Source organism: Octodon degus, unplaced genomic scaffold (genome assembly GCF_000260255.1).
Source record: "Octodon degus isolate 3935 unplaced genomic scaffold, OctDeg1.0 scaffold00211, whole genome shotgun sequence".
Lineage (NCBI taxonomy): Eukaryota > Metazoa > Chordata > Mammalia > Rodentia > Octodontidae > Octodon > Octodon degus.
Window position 1 is genome coordinate 405,324 of NW_004524787.1, and position 26,492 is coordinate 431,815.

Consider the following 26,492-nt stretch of genomic DNA (forward strand, 5'->3'; position numbering starts at 1 on the left):
GGCTTTCTTTGCAGCCCTCCTTCTCTAATTTTGGTCTTCAAACTTAACTTATTAACCCTCCAGAGGAGCAGCTTACTGTTATTACCATACAACCTAGGCTGTTAAGCTTAAGCTCACTATCTGTCTGAATACCAAACATCTTAGGCATAACATGGAAAAGGTATTTTTCATCAAGTATTGATATATTGAAATTTAAGTTCCTAGAGAATACGATTTTAAAAATTAAAAATTAAAATATATTTTAAAAATAGGCATAAAGAATAATGTAATTCTTATGTTCACATATAAGTCCAGAAATCTAACCATGTGCAACCTTGAATCAGGACAGTCTCACAACATTCCTTTTTCTGTCTCCTGCCTTCATTCATCAGCTCCTACTTTTTGAACAGTCATCTACCCAAGAGACAGCACAGAAGAAATTGGCATGTCATGATGAGTAGCCTGTATTCAGAAGACAAGAATGACAAGTAATTCAAGCATGAACCTACAATGACAAATTGCCTTCTTCAGTGCAGTTGCTAAGTTCACAGGTGTCAGAATACATATTTCGTCAGGGTGAGAATCTTTCCAGTTAATTGCTAGATTCAAAAAATCTTCTTAAGATTCTCAGGATCATTGCCTTGCCCATCTTCTACATATAATTGTATGGCTTGTCACTGTCATGTTTCCTAGCTCTTCTCCTTTCTTTCTCTTAATTAGTTAGTCCTCGAGTCCTTGTTTTCATTTTACTTCTATTATAATTTTTAATTAGTATTTCTTCTTTTGAGTTATTACATTAGGAAACTATATGATATTTACACATGTGTCTCTTTTTTATTTCACTTATTAGTATATCATCAAATGGCATCCACTTCATTTGTTGTTGGTTGATTTCTTTATGATAGCTATTCTTCCTGGGGTGAGATGATACATCAGTGTTGTTTTAATTTGCATTTCACATATGACTAGTGATCATACAATAGTTTTTATTTAAGAGATCACTGCATAGTTCTAATTACAATTTGATTTTGGGAGTTTTGTTTCCTTATCAATTTCATTGATGAATTTGGGGAGTATTTCGATTATCTATTCTGTAAATTTCTCATAGAATTCACCTGTGAATGCATTAGGATCTGGAAATTTTTTTGGCAGTTTTTTCTTTTTTTTTTACATTTTTTATTTCCTTGGCTGTGTTTGAGTTATTAAGAATTCTTATATCTTCTTGATTCACTTTTGGTAATTTATACATTTCTGGAAATCTGTCCATGTCTTTTGTGTCTTCAGTTCTGTGAGAATAAAGATTCTCAAAGTAGTTATTGCTGATCCTATGAGTCTCCCCTGGGTCTGTGGTAATTTTACACTTTTTACTCCTTATTCCTTGAATTTCAGTTTTTTCTTTCCTTTTCTTGATGAGCCTAGCAAGGGGCTCATGAATCTTATTTAGTCTTTCAAAAAACCAACTTATTGATTCATTAATTACTGCTATTGCTTTCTTTGTCTTCATTGCATTACTTTCTGCTCTAATCTTTATAATTTTCTCTCGTCTTTGGACTAGGGGCTGGTATGCTCTTCATTTTATAGATGTTTGTGGTGGGGTATGAGAGTATTTGCTTCTTCCCGTTCTGTTTTCAAGTGTGTAGGGTTCACAGCTATTAATATTCCTCTAAGAACTGCTTTCATGGCAGCCTGTAAATTCCTATAAGCTGTGCTTTAATTTTCATTGAATTGTAGGTATTGTTTAATTTCTTCTGTAACCCATAGGTAGCTGTGGAAGTTGTTGTTCAAGTTCTATGTATTAATTGTTTTTTTGTTGTTTCTTTTGTCATTTACATTCAGTTTCATTGCACTGTGTTCAGATAAGATGCATGGGAGAATTTCTGCTTTCTTGCGTATACTTAAGCATATCCTATGGACTAGTGTGTGGTTCATTTTAGAAAATGTCCCATGTGCAGCTGAAAAAAAATGTGTATTCAGGTGTGGTTGGGTGGACCACTCAGTATATATCCACTAAGTACATTTGTTAAAGTTCTGGTTCACTTCTTCTATTTTGCTAAATTTTTTGACACCTTGATCCATATTTTTGTGATTAGGTGGTGTTCAGGTCTCCTGTTAGATTGTGGTATTGGACATTAGATTTTTCTTGTCCATTAAGATTTGTCTTATATAGATTTGTGCTTCTGTGTTGGGCGTGCACATATGAGTATTACCTCGTCCTCTTGAATTTTTTCACCTAATTGGTATGTGATGGCCTTCTTTATTTCATTTGATCATTCTTGATTTGAAGTTGAGAATGTCTGTGAACAGGATTGCTACCCATGATTTTTTATTTCTGTTGTGATTGGGCATGTAGTATTGTTTTCCACCCTTTTACTTTCAGCCTATGAATTTTTTCATGCATTAAGTGTGTTTCTTGTATAGAGCATATTGGTAGATTTTGCATCCCAAACCAATGTGCCAGTCTATTTCTATTAATTGGTGAACTGAATCCATTTGCATTTATTATTATAATTGATATATATTGAATTATGTTTGACATGTCATTTACATGTTATTGTTTACCTCTTTTTCTGTTGTGTTAGGTGTTTACCCTACTTCTTGGGTTCTACCCATTCTCATTTGTGGAGTTGTAGTCATATTGGCCCCTCTCTAGAATATCTTTTAGTAGTTTGTGTAGGTTTGGATTTGTTGTCATGAAATTCCTTAGCTGTTCTTCGTCATAGAAGTATTTCACTTCTCCATGAAACTTGAAAGAGCATTTTGCAGTGTATATTATGTGGGCTGGAGTTTGTTTTCATAGAACTTGAAGTACTCTGCTCCATGATCTTGTTGTCTTCCTGGGTTTTGAAGAAAAATCTGTCATTACTCTGATGGATTTTCTTTTAGATGTGATGTGTTTATTTTCTCTAGGATCTTTTTGTATGTTGTTGTTGTGCTGGATATCTGGGATCTTGACAATTATATGTCTGAGTGTGGTTTTAATTGGCTTGATGTTATTTTACTTCTATATGCTTCAGTTACCTAAATGTCAGGTTGTTTCCCCATATTGGGAAGTTTCCTGCTATTCCTTCTACCCATGTTCCTTTTATACCATTTGTATTGACGCCTTCTTTATCATTGATGCCTGCTAGTCTTATGTTGTTCCTCTTTGCATTGTCTTGCCCGTGTTGAAATATTTTTTTTCCTGCATCCTATTTTTTAAGAGATACTTTCTAAATTTTTCACTAGTTGCAATGGTGTCTTCAAGATCTGAAAGTCTTTCTTCACTTTCATTCAAATGGTTTTGCCAGCTTGTGATTGATATTTTATTTTTCTATGTATTTCTTTGATTCTGCTTCATCCAATCTATTTCTTTCCTATATTGTTCATTCAACGATTGTATTGTTTTTCTTTTTCCTCTAAATTTTTAATCACTGTCTACTTTAGAGGCAGTTATTAATTTTCTCTCTACAATTATCCTTTCTCTTTTTACTTTAAAGATTATTTCTTATCTGCTATCCTCTATAGGTTTCTGCAGTTTTTCTTTACTGCACATGCTATTAATTCCGATAATTTTTTTTACTTCAGAATATATTTCTGATATAATTTTCTCTATAACTTTCTGAAGTTATTTCTTTCCTTGAGACACTATTAATTCAGAGATTTTGGCTATGTGCTTCCCAATTTCTTTTTGCAAGTGTCTCCTGTCTTTGTTCTCTGTGGGCTTGGGGCCTGAGATTGCATTTTGCTTCTTGTCTATGTCACTTTATCTAAGCAGATATTAAATTGGGAATTTTTATTTAATTGAGTTCCCCTAAGTTCTGTCTAATTACCTCCCCTCAATGTAACTGGGATCTTCAAGACAGACAAGTTCACAAGGATATCTCTTGCCCTCTTTGTAGATCAAGAGAAAAAGAAAGAGGAAACTCATAGATCTCAGCTTAGCAACCTGTCTCAGTTTACCAGGTTGGGATCTACCAAGTTTGATCTCATGCAGATGTGACTAGCTTAGGTCTGCCTGCTGTGGTCAGCTTCTTCCTACTGCATCCCACTGAAGTGAACCTCACACACAAGCTGGGTCTAGGATGGGACAGGAGGCATCAGGTTGCTGTGGCAGAGCTGGAGGTCTTACACGCACCCTGGGCCTGGCCTGGGTTTGGAGGGGTCAAGCAGGTGCAGAGTGGAAGGTCTCACTCACACACTGGGCTTGGGCTGGGTCTTGAGGTGTCCAGCAGTTGGGGAATGGAAGGCCTCACACACAAGCCATGCCTAGGCTGAGTCTGCAAGGGTCCGGGAGTGTAGAGCAGAAGGTCTCACATGGGCCAGATCTGGGCTGGGTGTGGAGGAGATGGAGAGGGCATGGAGAAGAGGTTCTTACTCAAAAGACAGGCCTGGACTGAGTCTGGACAAAAGCTCGCTTTCAAGTTTCATGGATAATTAAAAATCTTCCAGTAAAAAGAACACCCACAAAAATTCAAGACAATTAAACCAACCCTGCACAGAGTACTAAAATATATTAAAGAAAGAGATCAAAATGACTACTACTCCACAAGCAACAATCAAAAGGACCCAGGAAAACTAGGGAACCAACAGCAGGACTATAACACGACAAACATAAATAAATACGTATCAGTTATAAACACCAGGGTAAATGGATGCATGTCACCAATTCAAAGAAATACAATGACAGAATAGACTGAGGAAAAAAAAATCAACAATATTTGTATACAAGAAACTCATTTATCACAACACATTTCATAATATAAAATTTGAAAAATGGAAAAGAGTACTACCTGATATAGGAACACAGAAAAATTGCAGAAGTACCTATCCTGTTTGAAGACAATCTGCAGTTCAAACATAGAAACACCAAATGAGATAAAGAAGGTCACTGTATACTGCTTAGTGGAAAACTTCAAGAGGAAGAGGTAAACAGTCAAAAGCATATATGCACCAAATATGGGAACAACCAACTATGTAAAACAATTTTCATATTTTATAATTAATTTCACTGAGAAAAAATAGCAATGAGACACTCTTTTTCTTTTCTTTCTTTTTCTTTTTCTTTTTTTTTTGGCAGAACTGGGGATTAAACTCAGGCCTTTTCACTTCCCAGTGAATTGCTTATTCTACTGAGCAATCTACTGGCCCCAACTAGACAGCATCATAACAAGCTAGTAGTATGGTTAAAATACTTAATGCATTGCATATTCTTGTCTTCGTAGAATTTTTCATAAGAAAACATCCAGACATGATATCTTATCCAAACACTACCAGTACAAATCTATCTTCTCATTGAATTAAGGAAAAGTAGTTGTGTATCTAACCAATTTTGTATATACAAATATATATATTTCATTACAAAATGATCCTTTACTTATATCACTTTTTTTTCAATTTTGAAAGAGATGGGTATTTCATTGCAATTTATTTTATTTTTTGCCATAATTTTATTGATAAACAAATAGCAATGAGACAGTTTCAAATCAAATCGGTAGGACAGTTTCAATAATTAACACACTGCACACATTCTTCTTAGAGGTTAATTACTGTACAAGATGCGCACTTGATATCCTATTTAGAAACACCATTAGAACAAATCATTCTATTCATTAAGAGAATGTAACTACATAGCTATCCTAACCACTTTGAATACACAGATACAAAATGGACATTCACCTGTATACCCTTTTATTGTTAAGTTCCGTTATTTGAATATTATAGGTGTGTAAACTCAGCAAAATATTCTAAAAGAGTCCAGTAGCCCATAGTAGTGTTGGGTTGTTTTAATTTACATTTCGCGGATGGCTAGACATGTAGAGCATTTTTTCATATATTTATTCCCTTCTTTAATTTCTTCCTCTGAGAAGCATGTGTATATCTCGGATGCCCATTTCTGGGTTGGGTCTTTAAATTTTGGGGCCCTAGTTTTTTTTAATTCTCTATAAATTCTAGAGAGAAGACCTTTGTGTGAGTTCTTATTTGTCATGAAATTTCCAAATTTGTTGGTTGCCTTTTCACTTTCTTGGTAATTTCTTTTGATGTGAAAAAAAACATCTCAGTAAGAGCATGAGCCAGTTGTTAATTCTTTGAACTGTTTTCCATGCGATTTGATTTCTGTTCATGAAGTCTGCCTACCCCTATGTCTTCAAGAGTTCCTCTCACTTTCTCTTCCAGTAGATTTAGTGTCTCTGCTTTAATGTTTAGTTCTTTAATACATTTTGACTTTAATTTAGTGCATGGTAATAGACCTGGGTCAAGTTTTAGTTTTCAGAATGTAGAGAGCCAGTTTTTCCAGCTTCATTTGTTATAGAGACTATCTTTCTTCCAGTGAGTATATTTGGCCCCTTTGTCAAAGATAAGGTGGCTGAGTGTGTTTGTAGCAGCTTCAACATCTTCTAATCTATTCCAATGATACTCAGGTCTATTTTCTTGCCAGTAGCATGCTGATTTTATCACAGTAGCCTTGTAGTATAATTTCAAGTCAGGAATTGTAATGCCTCCTACCTTGTCTTTATTGCCCAGAATTTCCTTTGCTATTCTAGGTCTTTTCTCGTTCCAGATAAATTTTAGGAATGAATTCTATAGGTCTGTGAGGTATGTCGGTGGTAGTCTGATCGGGATTGCACTAAATCGGTACAGCAATTTTTGGAGTATGGCCATCTTCACAATGTTGGTTCTTCCAAATAAGGAAGATGGAATATCTTTCCATTTTCTGAAATCCTCTATGATCTCTTTTTTCAGAGTACTCTAATTTTCCTTGAAAACTTCTTTGAATTCTTTAGTTAGATTAATTCCAAGATATTTCATTCTCCTCGGTGCTATTGTAAAAGATATTGCTTCTATAATTTCCCTCTCAGTGTGCTTGTTGTCTGTGTAGAGGAATGCTTTTGACTTTTGCGTATGGACATCATAACCTGCTCTTCTACTGAATTTCTGGATTAATTCTAGTAGCTTCATGGTGGAGTTTTTTGAGTCTTCCAAGTAATGAATCATGTCATCTGTAAATAAAGATAATTTAACTTCTTCTTCACCTATTCTTATTCTTTAATTTCTTTCTCTTGTCTAATGGCTGTAGCTGATTCCAGAACTATACTGAATAGGAGGGGTGATCGAGGACATCCTTGTCTTGTACCAGATCTAAGATTAAAAGATTTCAGTTTTTCTCCATTTAGGATTATATTAGCAATTGTGTTTTCCTAAATGGCTTTTACCAGATTGAAGTAGAGGCCATCTATACCATTTTTCTGTAGGACTTTGAACATGAATAAGTGTTGGCCTTTGTCAAAAGCCTTTTCTACATCAACGGAGATGATCATGTTGTTTTTAGCAATTGCTTTATCGATATATTGTATTACATTTATAGATTTTCGAATATTGAGTATTTCTTGCATCCCTGGGATGACTCCTACCTGGCCATGATATATGATCTTCTTGATGATTTGCTGTATTCTATTTGCTAGGATTTTATTCAGAATTTTGGCATCTATGTTCATGAGGGAGTTCGGCCTGTAGTTCTCTTTCTTAGTTCTGTCTTTCCCTTCTTTTTGGTATCAGTATAACACTTGCCTCCAGGAATGATTTTGGGAGGATTGCTTCCTTTTCAATTTCATGGAAGATTTTGAGGAGTATAGGGAGTATATTTTCTGTGAATGTCTTTTAGAATTCAGGTGGAAATCCATCAGGACCTGGATTTTTCTTTTCCGGTAGGTTTTTAATTTCATCTCGTATTTCATTGACTGTTATTGGTCTATTGAGAGTGGTTATATCTTGTCGATTCAGTTGTGGTAATTTATACCTTTCTAGGAATCTATCTATTTCTGCTGTGTCCTCTATTCTGTGAGAGTATAGATTCTCAAATAGCTATTTATAATCTTCTGAATTTCCACAGGGTCTGTGCTAATTACACCCTTTTCATTCCTTATTGCTTGTATTTGAATTTTTTCTTTCCTCTGTTTAATGAGGTTACCTAGGGGCTTATCAATTTTATTTAATCTTTCAAACAACAAGCTTTTTACTTTTTTAATTCTTTGAATTGTTTTCTTTGTCTCAATTGAATTAATTTCTGTTCCAGACTTTATGATTTCCTCCCATCTTTGGGCTCTGGGTTTGGTTTGCTCTTCCTTTTCTAGTTGTTGAAGATGCAGCGTTAGGGTATTTATTTGTTCCTGTTGTGTTTTCCTAATGTGCGAGTTCTCAGCTATCAATTTCCCTCTGAACTGCGTTCATCGCATCCCATATATTATGATAAGTTGTGCATGAATTTTCATTGAATTGTAGATGTTGTTGAATTTCTTGTTTAATATCATCTGTGAACCATTGGTTGTTGAGTAGGGTGTCTTTTAATTTCCATGTATTTAAGGTTTTTTTCTGGTTTCTTTTGTCATTTATTTCCAGTTTCTTGCACTGTGGTCAGATCATGCACATGGGATAATTTCTGTTTTCTTACATATACTTAAGCATGACATATGGACCAATATGTGGTCTATTTTAGAAAATAACACATGTGCAGGTGAGAAAAGAGTGTATTAAGCTGTGTTTGTGTGGAAAACTCTGTATATGTCCACCAATTCCATTTGTTTCAAGCTCTGGTTCAGTTCTGTTATTCCATTGCTAAGTTTTTGTCTGGTTGCCTTTTCTTTTCGAGATAAGGTGGTGTTACGTTCTCCTGTTAAAATTGTGGTATTGGATATCAGGTTTTCATGTCCATTAAGATTTACTTTATGTATTTGGTTGCTCCCGTGTTTGGTGAATACATATTTCTGAGTGTTACCTGTTCCTCTTGAATTTTTCCCCTAACCAGTATATAGTGGCCTTCTTTATCTTGCTTAAATTTTGTTGGTTTGAAGTTGAGACTGTCTGAGAATAGGATTGCTTTCCCTAATTTTTTCTGAGGTGCTGGGCGTGTACTATAGTGTTCCATCCTTTGACTTTCAGCCTATGAATGTTTTTATGTTTAAATGTGTTTCTTGTATACAGTATATTGTTGGATTTTATTTCCTAATCCACTGTGGCAGTCTATTTCTCTTTATTGATGAATTGAGTCCATTTACGTTGATGAATAGAATTGAGATGTATTGACTTACGATTGACACGTTATTTACGTGTTGTCGTTTACTCCTGTTTCTCCTGTGTTTCATTGCTTGCCTTATTTAGTTGTTTTCCTCTTATCTCATTCATGGAGTTCTGATCATTTTGGTCCCTGTCTAAAACATCTTTCATTAGCCTGTGTATGGCTGGCATTGTCAGCACGAATGTCTTTAGCTGTTCTTTGTCATGAAAGTATTTCACTTCTACATCAAACTTGAAAGAGATTTTTGCAGGGTATAGTACTCTTGGCTGGAATTTGTTTTCATAGAGGACCTGAAGTTCTCTGCTCCATGCTCTTCTTGACTTCATGGTTTGTGAAGAGAAGTCAGCCATAATTTTGATGGGTTTGCCTTTGAATGTGATCTGCTTCTGTTCTCTAGCAGCTTTCAATATATTATTATTGTGCTGAATTTCTGGGATCTTGACTATTATATGTCTCTTTGTGTTTTCATTGGGTTGAGGTTACTTGGCATTCTGTATGCTTCAGTTACCTGAATATCAGATTGTTTTCTCATATTTGGGAAGTTTTCTGCTATTACTTCTGCCCATATTTTTTTAATGTCATTTGTATTAACTCCTTCTTTCTCATTGATGCCTATTAGTTTCACATTGTTCATCTTTGCATCATGTTGCAGGTGATGGATTATTCTTTCCTGCATCCTTGTTGTTTTTAAGGATCCTTTCTTACCTTTTCACTAGCTGCACCAGCATCTTCAAGATCTGAAACTCTGTCTTCACTTTCACTTGAACGGTTTTGCAAGATTGTGATTGAGATTTTAATTTCCTCTCTATCTCTTGGACCCTGCTTCATGCGATCTATTTCTTTCCATTATTGCTCTTTCAAGGAATCTGTCATTTTTCTAATCTCCTCTATTTTTTTGTCAATGTCTTCTTTAGAAGCAGTTATAAATTCTTTGTTCTGTGTAGGCATTGTTTTTCCACCATATGTTTCTGCATTTGATTCTTCACTGCAGATGTTATTAATTCAGGGATTTCTTTTTTTATTTCCAATCTGAGTTCCTCTATACATTTCTGCAGCTGTTTCTTTATTGCTGAAGCCATCGATTCTTTGTTTTCAGCTGTGTGATTCCCAATTGTTTCTGTTTTATTGTTCTCTGCACTTGTTATGAGTATACTTGGGTTCTGATTTTGCAGTTTTTTCCTTCTCATCATTTTGTGTAGCATTGTCTTCTGACCTTTGTTGTAGATCTTCATTGTAGTTATAACCTTAGCACGTACTGAAGTTCAGGTGCAGATCTACAACGTTTGGATTTATCCAGCTCTGCCTGACTTGGGTCTGGCTGCTGTGCTCAGCTCCTTCTTGTTGCTGCCCTTGAGGATGAACCTGTTGTACCCCTCTGGTAAGATTTTCTGCTCCTGGACTAGCTGGCTGGTTCTATCTTCTATACTCTCTTCAGGGATTGCAGCTGCAGGATTTTATCCCAGGCCTGTTTGCCAGGGCTGAGCTGAGACTGATGGGGACAAGGTGGAGTAGTGGGGAGAGGCAGTAGTTGTTGTCATATAATTTTAAGTCAGAAATCATAATGCCTATTGTCTTGTATTTGTTGCACAGGATTGCCTTTGCTATTTAGGTCTTTTCAGGTTTCAAATAAATATTAGGAATTATTTCTCTAGGTCTGTGAGGTATGTTGGTTGTATGTAGATACAGATTGAATTAAATATTTAGCACAATTTTGGCAGTATGGCAGTCTTCACAATGTTCATTCTTCTCATCCAGGAGCAAAGAATACCTTTCCATTTTCTGTAATCCTCTACAATTTTGTTAAAGTACCTTAATTTTCATTGAATATATCTTTGATTAATTTAGTTAGATTATTTTCTTGGTGTTTCATTTTGTGCAGTGCTATTATAGAAGTTATTGTTCCTCTAATATCCCTCTCAGTGTTTTTATTACCTGTGTAGAGGTATGCTACTGACTATGAAGTATTGACTTTGTGCCATTCTATGCTACTGAATTTGTCTATGAATTCTAGTATCTTCTTGGTGGGGCTTTTTGGATCTTTAAGGTAGAAAATCATGACATCTGCAAAGAATGATAGTTCAAATTCTTCTTTACATATTGTAATTATTTTTACTTCTTTCTCTTTCCTAATGGCTCTAGCTAATGATTTCAGGACTTTATTGAATAAGAGTGGTGATAGAGAACATCGTTGTCTTGTACAAGCTCAGAGAGTAAAAGATTACATTATTTCCCCATTAAGAAGTATGTTATCTGTTGGTTTGTCATACATGGATTTAATCATAATGAAGTAGAGGCCATCTATTCCAATTTTCTGTAGGATTCTGTACATGAATGCGTGTTGTACTCTGTAAAATGCCTTTTCTACATCAATTGAGATGATCATGCAATTTTTGGAATTGGCTCTATTGATATAGTGTATCACATTTATGAACTTGCCTATACTGTACCATCCTTGCATCCCTCTGTTGAGTCCTACCTAGTCATGTCGTATAATCTTCTTGATGATTTGCTTTGTTCTATTTGCTAAGATTTATTTAGGATTTTTGCATCTATGCTCATAATTGAGATTGGTCTGCAGTTCTCTTTTTTAGTTGTGTCTTTCCCAGGTTTGGATATTAGTATAGTACTTGCCTACATGAAAGATTTTAGGAAGATTGCTTCCTTTTCAGTTGCATTGAGTAGTTTGAGGACTATACTGTTTATTTCTTCTGTAAATTTCTTGTGGAATTCAGCTGTGAATCCATCAGAAACTGTGTTGTTCTTTGTAGATAGGTTTTGTGTTGCATTTTGTATTTCATTGGCTGTGATTGAGTCATTGAGAGTTCTTATATCTTCTTCATTCAGTTTTGGTAATTTGTACCTTACTAGGAATCTCTCCATTTCTTCTGTGTCTTCTAATCAATAAGTGTAAAGATTCTCCAATACCTATTGATGATCTTCTGAATTTCCACTAGGTCTGCGGTAATTACACACTTTTCATTCCTTGTTGCTCATACTTGAATGTTTTCTTTCTTCTCTTTGATGAGGTTGGCTAAGGGTTCATCAATTTTCTTTAATCTTTCAAAGTATCAGCTTTTTGTTTCATTAATTATTTGAAATGTTTTCTTTATCTCAATTGAATTAGTTTCTGATCTAATCCTTATGATTTATTCCCATCTTTGGGCTATGGGTTTGGTTTGTTCCTCCTTTTCTAGATATTGGAGGTGCAACATTAGGGATTTTATTTGTTCCCATTCTCTTTTTGTAATGTGTGAATTCAGTTTCAAATTTTCCTCAAAAAATTTATTTCATCACATCCCATAAATTTCAGAGTTCTCCTTGAAATTTCATTGAATTGTATATATTGTTCAATTTCTTCCTTAATTTCATCTATGACCCATTGAATGCTAATGAGGCTGTTGTTTAATTTACATGTATTTATAGGTTGTTTCTGCTTTCTCTTTTCATTTATTTACACTTTCATTGCATTTGGTCATTTAATATGAACGGGATAATTTCTTTTTTCTTGCATATACTTAAGCATGACATATGGACAAGTATGTGGTTCCTTTTAGACAATGAATCATGTGCAACTGAAAAAGAAAAGTATATTCAGCTGTGGTCGAGTGGAACACTCCATGTATGTCCACTAAGTCTATTTGCTCCAAGCTCCGGTTCTGTTCTTCTACTCATTTGATAATGTTTTCTCTTCTTGACCTATATTTTTGGGATAAGGGGGCATTAAGGTCTCCTGTTAAGACTGTGGTATTGGATATTAGATTTGTCATGTCCATTAAGATTTGTCTTATACAATTGTGTGCTCCCATGTTTGTTGCGTACTTATTTATGAGTGTTACATCTTCCTCTTGATTTTTTCCCTTAACTAGTATACAGTGGTCTTCTTTATTTCATTTGATCATTCTTGGTTCAAAGTTGAGACTGTCTGAGAACAGGATTCCTATCCTTGCTTTCTACTGAGGTGCTGGGGCATGTAGTATTGATTTCCATCCTTTGAGTTTCAGTCTATGAATTTCTTTATAAATTTAGTGTGTTTCCTGTATACAGCATATTGTTTTATTTTGTTTCCTAACCCACTGTGCTAGGCTATTTGTCTTAATTGGTGAGTTGTGTCCATTTATATTGATGGTTATAATTGAGATGTATTGTCTTCTTATTGACATTACTTATCTGCTGTTGTTTACTCCTTTTTCTACTATGTTAATTTTTTTCCCTATTTAATGTGTTACCTACGTTCTGATTCTTAGAATTGTGGTCATTTTATTCCCTCTCTAGAACATCTTTAGTCCCTCTCTAGACTGTGTAGGGTTGGCTTTGTCATCATGAAATTGCTTATTTGTTTTTTTTTCACAGAAGTATTTCAATTCTCCATCAATTTTGAAAGTGTCTTTTGCAGGATATAGTAGTCTGGGCTGGAATTTGCTTTCATAAAGGACTTGAAGTACTCTACTCCAAGCTCTGTGTTTTTTTTTTTTCCACAACTGGAAATTGAACTCAGGCCCTTGCACTTGTGTGGGAAGTGCATCTTCTACATAGTCATCTGCCCAACCCTTTATGCTCTTCTTGAGTTCACGGTTTGTGAAGAGATGTCTGCTGTTATTTTGATGGGTTTTCCTTTAAATGTGTTCTATTTTCTTTTTTCTCTAGTGGCTTTTATTTATTATTTTATTGAGAAACAAATAGCAATGAGACAGTTTCAAAACTGATTAATTAGACAGCATCAATAATTAATATGTTGTACAATGTTATCTTCTTAGTGGTTATCCATACTACAAGATGCAGACAGGATATCCTCTCCAAACACTATTAGTACAAAACTTTTTTCTCATTGAATTAAGCAAAAACAGCTGCATATCTATCCTAATTATTCTGAATATATAGAAACAAAATGGTCCTTCCTTTCTATCCCCTTTTTTTGTTTAGCCCTGTCAGAGATGGGTATTCCATTGGCATCTAAATACTATACGTGCATAAATTCAACAAACCATCCAACACAATCCAGCAGTCCACAATAATAGTGTGTGATACGCAGAAGTTGTTGACTTGAGCTTTTCACAGCTCATCATGCTAATATGGCTTTAATTTATAAACCTCATTTTTATACTTTCCTGCTGGATGGTTTAGACCAAGATAAAGCAAGACCTATATAGCAAGAAATGTAACTTTTTTATCTGATAAGGTCAGTCAAGTACGCTCAGGATTTATCCTGTAACCCTGTACCACAGTTTGCAGCTCCTTTGTCAGTGTCAGCCATGTGGATGAGTCATGACCATTGCTTGAGCAATTTGCTCTCTGTGAAAGCCTGAGAGAATATTTTCTCTCCCTGTGACTCTCCTTAGGCACACTCTATGACAAAGTTCACATTGCTCTGTGGCCCCATAATCACTTTGATGAGAAAATTTGGGACACAACTGAGTTACATGATGATACAGTATAGGTTCTCCTATGTCCTAAGTCTTTACTGACCTTGAAAGACTAGGGTCAAAATGTTGGCTGTCTTTGCAGCCCTTCTACTTCTCTAATTTTTCATCTGCAAATGTAGGTTGTTAACCATCCTGAAGAGAATCTTATTATTACCCTACAACATATGCAGTTGGGTTTAACATTTCTATGTTTCTGAATATCAAACATCATAGGCATAACACGGAACAGATATTTTCCATCAAGTATTCATATTTTGAACTTTAAATCCGTACAGAATATGGAGACAAAAATTTAAAAATGAAAATATTTAAAGAAAATGAATAAACAATTCCATATTTTACACAAAAATTTAGTAATCTAAACATATACAGATTGTAGCAGGACAGTCATGTGACATTTTTCCTTGTCTTTTTTTCTTTATTAGCATTTATAAAAAACAAAAAATAAAAAAAACACTTACTTGAGAGACAGTATGGTAATAATTGGTATATCATAACAAGAAGTACGTTTTTAGAAGACCAGAATGACAGGCATTCCAAGCGTGACCCTTCTATTGGACATTGCTATCTTCAGTGCAGTTGCTTGGTTCACAGGTATCAGCATATATATTTAGTCAGGATTAGAATCCTACCAATTAACTGTCTAGTGGCTTTTAGTATATTGTTCTTCTGCTGGATTTCTCAGATCTTGACTATTATATGTCTGGTTGTGTTTTTCATTGGTTGATGTTATTTGGAGCTCTGTATACTTCTGCTAAATGAATGCCTGATTATTTCCCCATATCTGTTAAGTTTTCTGCTATTACTCTCCCCCTATTCTTTTTATATCATTTATATTGACTCCTTCTTTCTCATTGAAGCCTGCTAGTCCAACGTTTTTCATCTTTGCATTATCTTGCAAGTGATGAATTTTTTTTCCTTACCTAGTTGTTTTTTAAGAGATCTTTTCTTACCTTTTCAGTAGCTGTGATTGCACCTTCAAGATCTGAAACTCTATCTTCACTTTCACTCAAATGGTTTTGATTGAGATTTTAAGTTCCTCTATATCTTTTTGACTCTGCTTCATGAGATCTTTTTCTTTCCTATATTGCTTAGTGAAGTATTCAATCATTTTTGTGATATTCTCTATTATTTTGCCAGTGTCTTCTTAAAAACAGTTATTGATACTTTCATTATAGTTGTCCTTTGTTCTTTTTACTTCAGAGATTATTTCTGATCTGATTTCTTCTCTATGTTCCTTCAGTGGATACTTTACCTTAGATGTTTTAATATAGAAATTTCTTTTTTTATTTCAGAGGTTTTTTTTTTTCAGAACCGGGGATTGAACTCAGGCCCTTGTGAGTGCCAGGGAAGCACTTATTCTACTGAGCCATCTCCCTTTCCCCTCAGAGTTTATTTCTGATCTCTGGTCCTCTATACCTATTTTCAGTTGCTTGTTTACTTCAGACGCTATTTATGTAGACATTTCAGCTGTGATTCCCAATTTCTTCTGTGCAAGTGTCTTCTGCACTTTCTCTGGGTGGGCTTGGAGTCTGAGAATGCGTTTTGCTCCTTGTCTTTGTCATTTTTCATAGCACTCTTCTCTGAAATTTGATGTGAAACTTTGGTGCATTTATAACCTTACCACTTACTGAAATTCTTACCCAGGAGAGATTATATGATTATGACAGCTATGGTTTTGCATCTACAGAACTACAATAAGGAACACTAATAATGGTTAATGATATTTAGAAATTGACAAACTTTTGTAACTTGAGGGTTTGTATTTTAGACAGTAAGAGCAATCGTTTTGTCTATATAGTTAAGCAGATATTAAATTGGGAATTTGTATTTGATTTAGTTCTGCTAAGTTCTGTCTGATCATGTCCCCTTGATGTACCTGGTGTTTTCCTAGCAGACTAGTTCAACCCAGTTGCTTTTTGCCCCACATTCATCCAAGAGAGACAGAGCAAGGATGTTATTATAGATCTGGATCTAGCAAAGTGTTTCAGTTTAAAGGGTGCACATCTATGCAGTTTGAATTCATACCGTTGTGTGTGGCTTGGATCTGGCTGCTGTGCTCAGCTTCTTTCTGCTGTAGCCCTTGGAAGTGAACCTGTTGTGTCCCTCTGGCAAAATGTTGTGCTCCTGGTTTAGTAGTGTGGTTCTGGCCCCAAGCTTCTCTACAGGGACTTCAGCTTCAGAGTCTCACCGCAGGATTGTATGCTAAGACTGGCCTGGGTCTGGAGGGGTCCAGAGAGCACGACAGAAGGACTCACTCACAAGTGGACCTGGGTTCAGTCTAGAAGGATCTTGGAGGCAAACTGGAGCAGGGAAGCTCTTCCACACTGGCTGGGCCTGGACTTTGCTGTCTGGAGTGGTCCCTAGAGCAACATGGAATTTCTCACTCACAATCCTGACCTGGCTTGATTTTGGAGGGGTTTGGAGGGATCACAAGAGTAAGGCTAATGGTCTCACTCACATACCAAATTTGGGCTTGATCTGGAGGGGTCCAGAAGGAGCAGAGGAGCGTGGAAGCTCTCCAACACAGTCATCAGGCCTGGGCTTGGGCTGCATCTCAATGGGTACTGAGAGTGTGGCACAAGTTGCCACTCACACACAGGGCCTGTGCTGGTTATTGAGGGGATTGGAGGGGTCCTGAGAGCATCGCTGAAGGTCTCACACACATGCCAGGCCTGGGTGGGGTCCAGAGGTGTCCATTGGTCTGGGTTTGGTCTGAGTCTAGAGCGGTCCTGAGAACGAGGTGGAAACTCTCACTCAAAAGCCAGGCTTGGACTTGTTCTGGAGGGGTTCGGAGGGGTCCAGAGAGCATGACTGATAGTTTCACTCACAAGTCGGGCTTGGGCTGTGTCTGGAGGGGTCACAAGAGCACAGCCTAATACATTTTATTTGAAGCTAAGAAAAAACATAATTTTTATATGTGACTTTCAAATTCACCTCATGGGCCATTTGCCAAATTTCTTGTTCAAAATATTCACATTCTAGCTGAATTAAATATGACGAAACTGTTTCAAAGTTTCCTGGCCACTTTTATCTCTTGACTCTGATTTTTTCCCAATTTTTAATTATATTTTAATAATTTTATTGAGAAAGAAGTAGCAATAAGATAGTTCCAAAATAGGTTAGTAGTACAGTAACAATAATACATTACATATAGTTGACTTTCTAGTAGTTATTCCTAATACAAGATGCAAACATGGTAGCTTGTCTCAAAACTATTAGTTGAAAACCTTCTTCCCATTGAACTAAGAGAAAGTAGCTGTATATTTATGCTGCTTTGTATATACATATACTTTTTTTCACTACAATATTGTCCTTCATTCATATATCCTTTGTTTACCTTTGTCAGAGATGGGTATTCCATTGCCATTCATATACTGCAAGTGCATGAATTCAGTAGAATAATGTAATATAGACCAGTAGTCTATAATAGTAATGGGTTATCTGCAAGAGTGGCAGTTTCAGAAATTGTTGACTTGAGCCTTTTACAGCTCAGCATATTGATATGGCTTTACTTTTTATACCTCGCTTTTATTCTTTCTGCTGGATGGTTAAGACCAAGATAAAGCAAGACCTATATAACAAAAAGTGCAACTTTTGTATTTGAGAAGGTCTTTGACTCTGCTTTTTCTAAAAACACATTTTTATTTTAAAGAGGAAGAACAAAAAGAAAAAGTAGAACACATACCAAGAAAAAAGACCGAAACAAAGAAATATAAGCAGTAAAAATGGTGTAGAATTGCAGAACAAGCATGGAATATTAAAAATGGTTGCTATGTTATATATTGTAATTACTAAAGTTGTTACTCAGACTACCAGATATAGATATGAAATATTGATTAAACAATTAAACATTCACTTTTCCTTTCAATAAACCTTAAATTTTTCCCTTAACCATTTTTTTTATTTTTAAATAATTTTATTGGGAAACAAATAGCAATGAGAGAGTTTCAAAACTGATTAGTAGGACAGTTTCAGTAATTAATACATTACATATGTTGTCTTAGTGGTTATTCATCATACAAGATGCAGACATGTCATCCTGTCAACAAACACTATTAGAACAAATCTTCCTATTCATTGAATTAAGAGAAAGTATCTGTATATCTGTCCTATTTTGAATATACAGATACAAAATGGTTGTTCATTTGTATCCCATTTTTTTTGTTTAGTTTTGTCAGAGAAGGGTATTCCATTGTCATTTAAATATTGTAGGTGCATAAATTCAGGGAAATACTCCAATATAACTCAGTAGTTCATAATAATAGTGGGTTTTCCTAAGACTGGCATTGTCAGAAGTTCTTGACATGAGCCTTGTACAGCTCAGCATATTAATATGGTATTATTTTTATAATTTGTTTTTATGCTTTTTCTGCTAGATGATTAAGACCAAGATAAAACAAGACCTATATAACAAGAAATGAAACTTTTTTATCTGATAAGGTGAGTCAAATCCCCTCAGGATTTACTCTGAAACCCTGTACAGCAGCTTGTAGATCCTTTGTCAGTGTCAACCATGTGGATGAGTTAAGGCCATTGTGTGACCAATTTGCTCTCTCTGAAAGCCTGAGAGAATGTTTTTTCTTCATGTAACTGTACTTAGGTACACTTTATATCATCAATCACTTTACTCTGTGGCGCCATAAGCACCTAGATCACAAAATTTGGGACACCACTGAGTTACATGATGCTACAGTACAAGTTCTCCTACGTTTTGAGTGTTCACTGAACTTGAAAGGATAGGGCAAAAATGGTGGCTGTCCTCCCAGCCCTTCTTTTTCTCTAATTTTTGTTCTGCAAACTTAGGTTTTTAACCCTCCAGAAGAAAAGTGTATTGTTATTACCCTGCAACACAGGCAGTTGAGCTCAGTCTCACTATCTGTCTGAATATCAAACATCTTAGGCATAATGTGCAGCACGTATTTTCCATCAAGTATTGATATGCTAACATTTAAGTCCCTATGCAACATGAAGAAAAAAATTTTAAATAAATTAAAAATGAGAATAAACAATTACATATTTTTACACAGAAGTTTAGAAGTCGAACCATATGCATACAACATTGTAGCAGAACAGTCCTGTGACATTTCTTTTTCTTGTCTCTTGTTTTCATTTATTACCCTTTTTATTAAAAAAAACCATTTACTTGAGATACAGTGTGGCAGTGATTGGTGTGTTATGACAAACTATGCATTTAGAAGACCAGAATGAAAGGCATTCCAAGCATGACCCTACTATTACTCATTGCTATCCTCAGTGCAGTTGCCTAGTTCATAGTATCAGCATACATAGCTACTGTGGGTGGGAATCTTACCAATTAACTGATAGTTTCGAAAGCCTGCTGAAGATTCTTAGAAACATTGCCTTGCCCATCATGTACATATAAATGTATGGCTTTGCCACTCTGATATTTCCTATCTTTTTTCTTGCCCTCTCTTCGTTGTCTAATCCTCAAGTTCTCCCATTCTGTTTAATTGTGTCACACCTTTCTATATTTATTTCTTCTTTTGAGTACTTATACTAGGGAAAGTATATGATATTTCCACATATGGTTCTGGTTTGTTTGTCTTATGTGTATAGCTTTTTAAGTGGTGTCCCAATAAATATGAAGGCTTCAAGTTTATCATTCTTTTTGGCTGAGTAATACTCCATTGTATAAAAATACTTCATCTTTTTCATCCATTCCTCCAGTGACAGGCATCTTGTTTGTTTCCAAGATTTGGCTATCACAAATTGTGCTGCTATAAACATACAAACAGATATATCACTATGATATGACATTTCCAGATCCTCCGGGTAAATTCCCAGTAGGGGGATAGCTTCTTTGAATAGAATTTCCAATCCTAGTTTTTAAGGAGTCTCCACACTGTTTTGCATAATATTTACACCAGTCTACATAAACTCCAGCAATGGAGAAATGTTCCTTTTCTCCCAACCCCTCTCCAACGTTTGTTGTTGGATGTTCTCTTTATGATAGCCATTCTTTCTGGGGTTACATGGAATCAAAGTTTTGTTTCAATTTGCATTTCATGCATGGCTAGATGTGGATCACATTTTCATATAATTATTCGCTGCCTTAATTTCTTCCTCTGAGAAGAGTGTGTTCATCTAGCATTCCCATTTCTGGATTGGGGCTTTAAATTTTGTGACCCTAATGTTTTATGCTTCTTCATAAATTCTAGAGAGCAGACCTTTGAGTGTTATTAGTCAAGGTTATTTTCCAAATTGACGGATTGTCTATTCACTTTGTTGGTAATTTGCTTTCACTTGCACAAACTTCTCAATAAGAGGAGTTCCCAGTTGTTAAATTTTTCAAGTATTACCCATGCAATTTGGTTTTTGCTCATGAGTACTTTGCTTATCTCTTTGTCTTCAAGATTTCCTCCTACATTCTCTTTCATTTGAATTAGTGTTTCTGTTTTAATGTCTAGATCTTTAATCCATTTTGATTTTAGCTTAGTGCATGGTGAGAGACCTGGGTCAAGTTTTAGTTCTTGGCATGTAGGGAGCCAGTTTTTCCAGCACCATTAGTTAAAGAGGCTATCTTGCTTTCAGTAAGCATATTTGGGCCCTTTGTGGAAGATAAGAGGACTGAGTGTGTTCATAGAGGCTTCTGTGTCTTCTAATTTATTCCATGCAAACTTAGTTCTATTTCGTTAGCAGTGCAATGCTAATTTCATCACAGTAGCCTAGCAGTGTGATTTCAAGTCAGGAATTGTAACGTGTCCTGTCTGGTCTTTGTTGTCCAGGATTGGCTTTACTATTCTAGGACTTTTCTGGTTGCAAATAAAAGTTAGGGAGGATTTCTCTAGTTCTGTGATGTGTGTTGGTGGTAGTTTGATAGAGTTTGCCATAAATCCGTACATTTTCAGAAAAGGACCATCTTCAAAATGTTGGTTCTTTCTATCTAGAAGCAGGGAATATCTTTCCATTTTCTGAAATCCTCTACAATCTTTTCTCAGAGAAATATAACTTTCTTTGAAAAGATCTTTGACTTCTTTAGTTAGATTAATTCCAAGATATGTCATTTTCTGTGGTACTATTTTAAAAGGTATTTTTTCTTTAATATCACTCTCAGTGTGTTTTTGATCTGTGTAGAGGAATATTATTGACTTCTGGGTGTTGACTTTGTATTCTGCTATGCTACTGAAATTGTGTATCACTTTTTATAGCTTCTTGGTTTAGGTTTTTGGGTCCTCAAAGTAAATTATCATGTCATCTTCAAACAATGATAATTTATTTTCTTCTTTACCTATTCTTATTCATTTTATTTCTTTCTATTGCCTAATGGCTCTACCTAATGATTCCAGAACTGTATTGAATAGGAGTGGAGATAGACGACATCCTTGTCTTTTTCCTGATCTGAGAGTAGAAGATTTCAGTTTGTCCCCATATAGAATTATGTTTGCTATTGTGCTGTCACAGATGGTTTATATCATTTTGAAGTAGAGACTGTCTATTCATATTTTCTGTAGGACTTTCAAAATGGAAGCATGTTGGACTCTGTCAAAAGCCTTTTCTGCATCAATTGAGATAACCATGCAGCTTTTAGTTTTTGCTGTGTTGATGTAGTGTATGTCGCTTATAGATTTGCAAATATTGTACCACACTTGCATCTCTGGGATTAACCACACCTGTTCACAGTGTATAATATTCTTGATGATTTGCTGTACTCTATTTGCTAGGATTTTATTGAGGATTTTTCCATCTATATTTATGAGAGAGATTGGCCTGCAATTCTCCTTTTTATTACCATATTTCCCTGGTTTTGGTATCAAAGTAACTCTTGCCTCCAGGAATGATTTTGGGAGGATTGTTTCCTTTTCAATTTCATTGAAGTGGTTGACATGTATAGTGATTACATTTTCCGTAAATTTCTTGTAGAATTCAGCCTAAATACATCAGGACCTGGATTTTCTTTGTCAGTAGTATTTTTTAATTATATTTCGTATTTCATCAGCTGTTATAGGATTATTGAGAGTGGTTATATCTTATTGATTCAGTTTTGGTACTTTGTACCTTTCTAAGAATATGTCCATTTTTCTGTGTCTTTTATTACGTGAGAGTAAAGATTCTCAAAGTAGCTACTGATGATCTTCTGCATTTTCACTGGGTCTTTGTTAATTACACCTTTTTCATTCCTTATTGCTTTTATTTGAATTTTTCTTTCCTCTTTTTGACGAGATTATTTAGGGGTTCGTCCATTTTATTCAATCTTTCATAAAACCAGTGTTTTGATTAGTTAATTCTTTGAACTTTTTTTTCATCTTGGTTGAATTAGTTTCTACTATAATCTTTATGATTTCTTCCCATCATTGGGCTTTGAGTTTGGTTTACTCTTCCTTTTCCAGATGCTGGAGTTGCAACATTAGGGTGTTATTTTTTCCCGTTCTGTTTTCCTACTGTGAATTCACAGTTGGAAATTTCCCTCTAAGAACTGCTTATATCTCATCCCATGAATTCTGATAAGTTGTGCTTGAATTTTTATTGAGTTGTAGATACTGTTTAATTTTTTCTGTGATATGTTGGTTGCTTAGTAGGGTGTTGTTTAGTCTACATATATTTATGTTTTATTTTCTGGTCTTCTTTTGTTGTTTATTTCGTTTCTTTGCATTGTGGTCAGATAATATGAATGGGATGATTTCTGTTTTCTATCATATTCTTCTGCATTACCCAAGGACTAGTATGTGGTCTATTTTAGAAAGTGACCCAAGTGCAGCTGAAAAAATGTGTGTTCATCTGAAATTTTGAGATTTTAAGTTCTCAAAATTTTTAAAAAATTTTGGTTGGGTGAAAAAGTATGGATATGTCCAGTAAGTTGATTTGCTCCAAGTTGTGGTTCAGTTCTGCTGTTTTTTGTTAACTTTTTGTGTGGTTTACCTATCATTTTTGAATAAGTGGGTGTTAAAGTCTGTTAAAATTGTGGTATTGGATATTAGATTTTTCCTGTCCATTATGATTTTTCTTATATGGATAGGTGCTCCTGTGTCTGCTGCATACATATTTATGACTCTTACCTCTTCCTCTTGAATTTTTCCCCTAAGCAGTGTATATTGGCCTTGTTTATATTGTTTCATCATTCATGGTTTGAAGGTGAGACTGAGAACAGGGATGCTACCCCTGCTTTTTTCTGAGGTGATGGAGCATTTAGTATTGTTTTCCATCCTTCAAATTTCAGCGTATGAATTTCTTTAATAGTTAAGTGTGTTCCTTGTATACAGTATATTGTTGAATTTTATTCCCTTCCCCTCTGTGCCTGCTTCTTTTAATTGGTGAACTCAGTCCATTTACATTGATGCTTATAATTGAAATGTGTTGAATTATGATTGATAACTTATTTACCTTGTGTTATTTACTCCTTTTTCTCCTTTAATTGTTTGTCCTATTTAGTGGGTACATTCCTTTCTTGTTCATGGAGTTCTGATCATTTTGATCTCTGTCTAGAACATCTCTTAGTAGTCTGTGTAGGGCTGGCTTTGTCATCATGAAATTCTTTAGTTCTTTGTCATGGAAGTATTCCACTTCTCCATCAAGCTTGAAAGAGAGTTTTGCAGGGTATAGTAGTCTGGGCTGGAATTTGTTTTCATAAAGGACTGGAAGTACTCTACTCCATGGTCTTCATGCCTTCACGTTTTGTGAAGAGAAGTCTACCATAATTCTGATGGGTTTTCCTTTAAACGCAATCTGTTTCTTTTCTCTAGTGGCTTTCAGTATATTGTTCCCATGCTCAATTTTTGATATCTTGACTATTATATGTATGAGTGTGTTTTCAATTGGTTTGAAGTTATTTGGAGTTCTGTGTGCTTCACTACCTGAATGTCAGATAGGTTCCTCATATTTGGAAAGTTTTCTGATATTACATCTGCCCATATTTTTATATCATTTATTTTGACTCCTTCTTTCTCATTGATGTCTATTAGTCCTCACATTATTTAATTTGGCATTATCTTGCAGGAGATGATTTTTTTTCTGCATCCTAATTGTTTTTAGATCTTTCCTTTCCTTTTCATTAGCTGTGGTAATGTCTTCAAGATCTGAAACTCTATCTTCACTTTCACTCAGATGGGTTTGAGACCTTGTGATAGAGATTTTAAGAGTTTCTATGTCTCTTTGATGTTGCTTCATGTGATTTCTTTCTTTCCTGTATTGCTCATTTAAGGAATCCATCATTTTTCTAATCTCCTGTATTTTTTAATCAGTGTCTTTTTTATTTTTTTTCTTTCAGTGATTTATTTATTTATTTATTTATTATGACATCAGTTATTTTTATTTTAAAGAAAAAAATAAAAACAATTGTACAAAATCTCAAAACAAGATTTTAGGAGAGTAACAATTGTTAGTACATTGTGTATTGTTACTGCCAAAGTAGTTTCTCATATTACACGATGTAGTCAAGAAATAATAAATAAACAACATAGGTACAAACCTCTGTTTTTTTAAGTCAACAGAAAATGGAAGTATATTTTTTAAAGTTTCTAATACAAGAAGATATCATACAATGTCTTTAAATAAATTGTAAATCAAAGATACAGTATAAATCTTAGAATAAAAATTAAGATTAAGCAATATTCAGAAAATGTGATATTTTCCTTTAAATGTGATCTGTTTCTTTTCTTTAGCGACTTTTAGTATACTGTTCCTATGCTGAATTTCTGGGATCTTGATTATTATGTGTCTGGGTGTGGTTTTCATTGGCTTGATACTATTTGGAGTTCTATATGCTTCGATTACAGGAATGTCAGATTGTTGCCCCATATTTGGGAAGTTTTCTGCTATTACTTCTGCCCCTATTCTTTTTATGTCATTTGTATTGACTCCTTCCTTCTCATTGATGCCTATTAGTCTCACATGGTTTAGCTTTGCATCGTCTTGCAGGTATTGAATTATTTTTTCCTGCATCATCCTAGCTGTTTTAAAGAGATCTTTTCTTCCTTTTTCACTAGCTGCAATAGTGCCTTTCAGGTCAGAAAGTCTATTTTCACTTTCCCTCAAATGGTTTTGCCAGCTTGTGATTGAAGTTTTAATTTCCTATATATCACTTTGAACCTGTTTCATAGATGCTATTTCTTTCCTAAATTGTTTATTCAGGGGTTCCATCATTTTTATATTCTCTATTTTTTTATCAGTGTATTCTTTAGAAGCACTTAGTACTTCTTTGATTATAGTTACCACTACATTTTTTAGTTGAGAAATTATTTCTCATCTGATTTGTTCTATACCTTTCTGCGGTTGATTCTTTACTGTCAATGCTATTATTTCTAAGATATCTGCTGTGTGATCAGATTCCTCTATGCTAGTGTCTTCTGCATTTGTACTGGGTGGACTCGGGGCCTGAGACTGCATTTTGTTCCTCCTCTTTGTCATTTTGTATATCGCTGTCTTCTGACCTTTAGGGTAGAACTTAGATAGAGTTATTACCTTAGCACCAGGTCCGGATATATGAAGTTCAGATTCCTCCAGGTGGGTGTTGTTTGGTTCTAGCTCTGTGCTCCACTTCTTTCTGCTGCAGGCGTTAGAGATGAACCCTTTGAGTCTCTCTGGGAAGATGTTCTGCTCCTGAATCAGCTGGGTGTGTCTTGCCTCTAGCCTCTTTGCAGGGAGTTCTGCTGAAGGGTTCCCTGCTGGACCTGCAGCCTGGGTCGAATGAGGATCCGCGGGCCCCGGGTCATCTCACTCATTCGCCGGGCCTGCGCTCTGGGTCTGTTCAGGATCCTGGCCTCAGTCATCTCACTTACTCACCGGGCCTGCGCTCTGGGTCTGTTCAGGATCCCGCAGCCCCGGGTCGTCTCACTCACTCGCTCGGCCTGCGCTCCCGGTCTGTTCAGGATCCCACGGCCTGGGTCATCTCACTCACTTGCTGGGCCTGCGCTCTTGGTCTGTTCAGGATCCTGCGGCCCCGGGTTGTCTAACTCACTCACCAGGCCTGCACTCTGGGTCTGTTCAGGGTCCCGTGGCCTCGGGTCATCTCACTCATTCGCCGGGCCTCCGCTCTGGGTCTGTTCTCAGTGTCTTTTTTAGATGCGTTATTAATTATTTTATTTTTT

The 26,492-nt window shown here is 35.5% G+C and overlaps 1 pseudogene; it reads left to right on the forward strand.

Moving 5' to 3' along the window:
• The first annotated feature begins 17,336 nt into the window (after positions 1–17,336).
• LOC101583083 overlaps positions 17,337–26,492 on the forward strand; it is a 10,988-nt pseudogene continuing 1,832 nt past the window's right edge.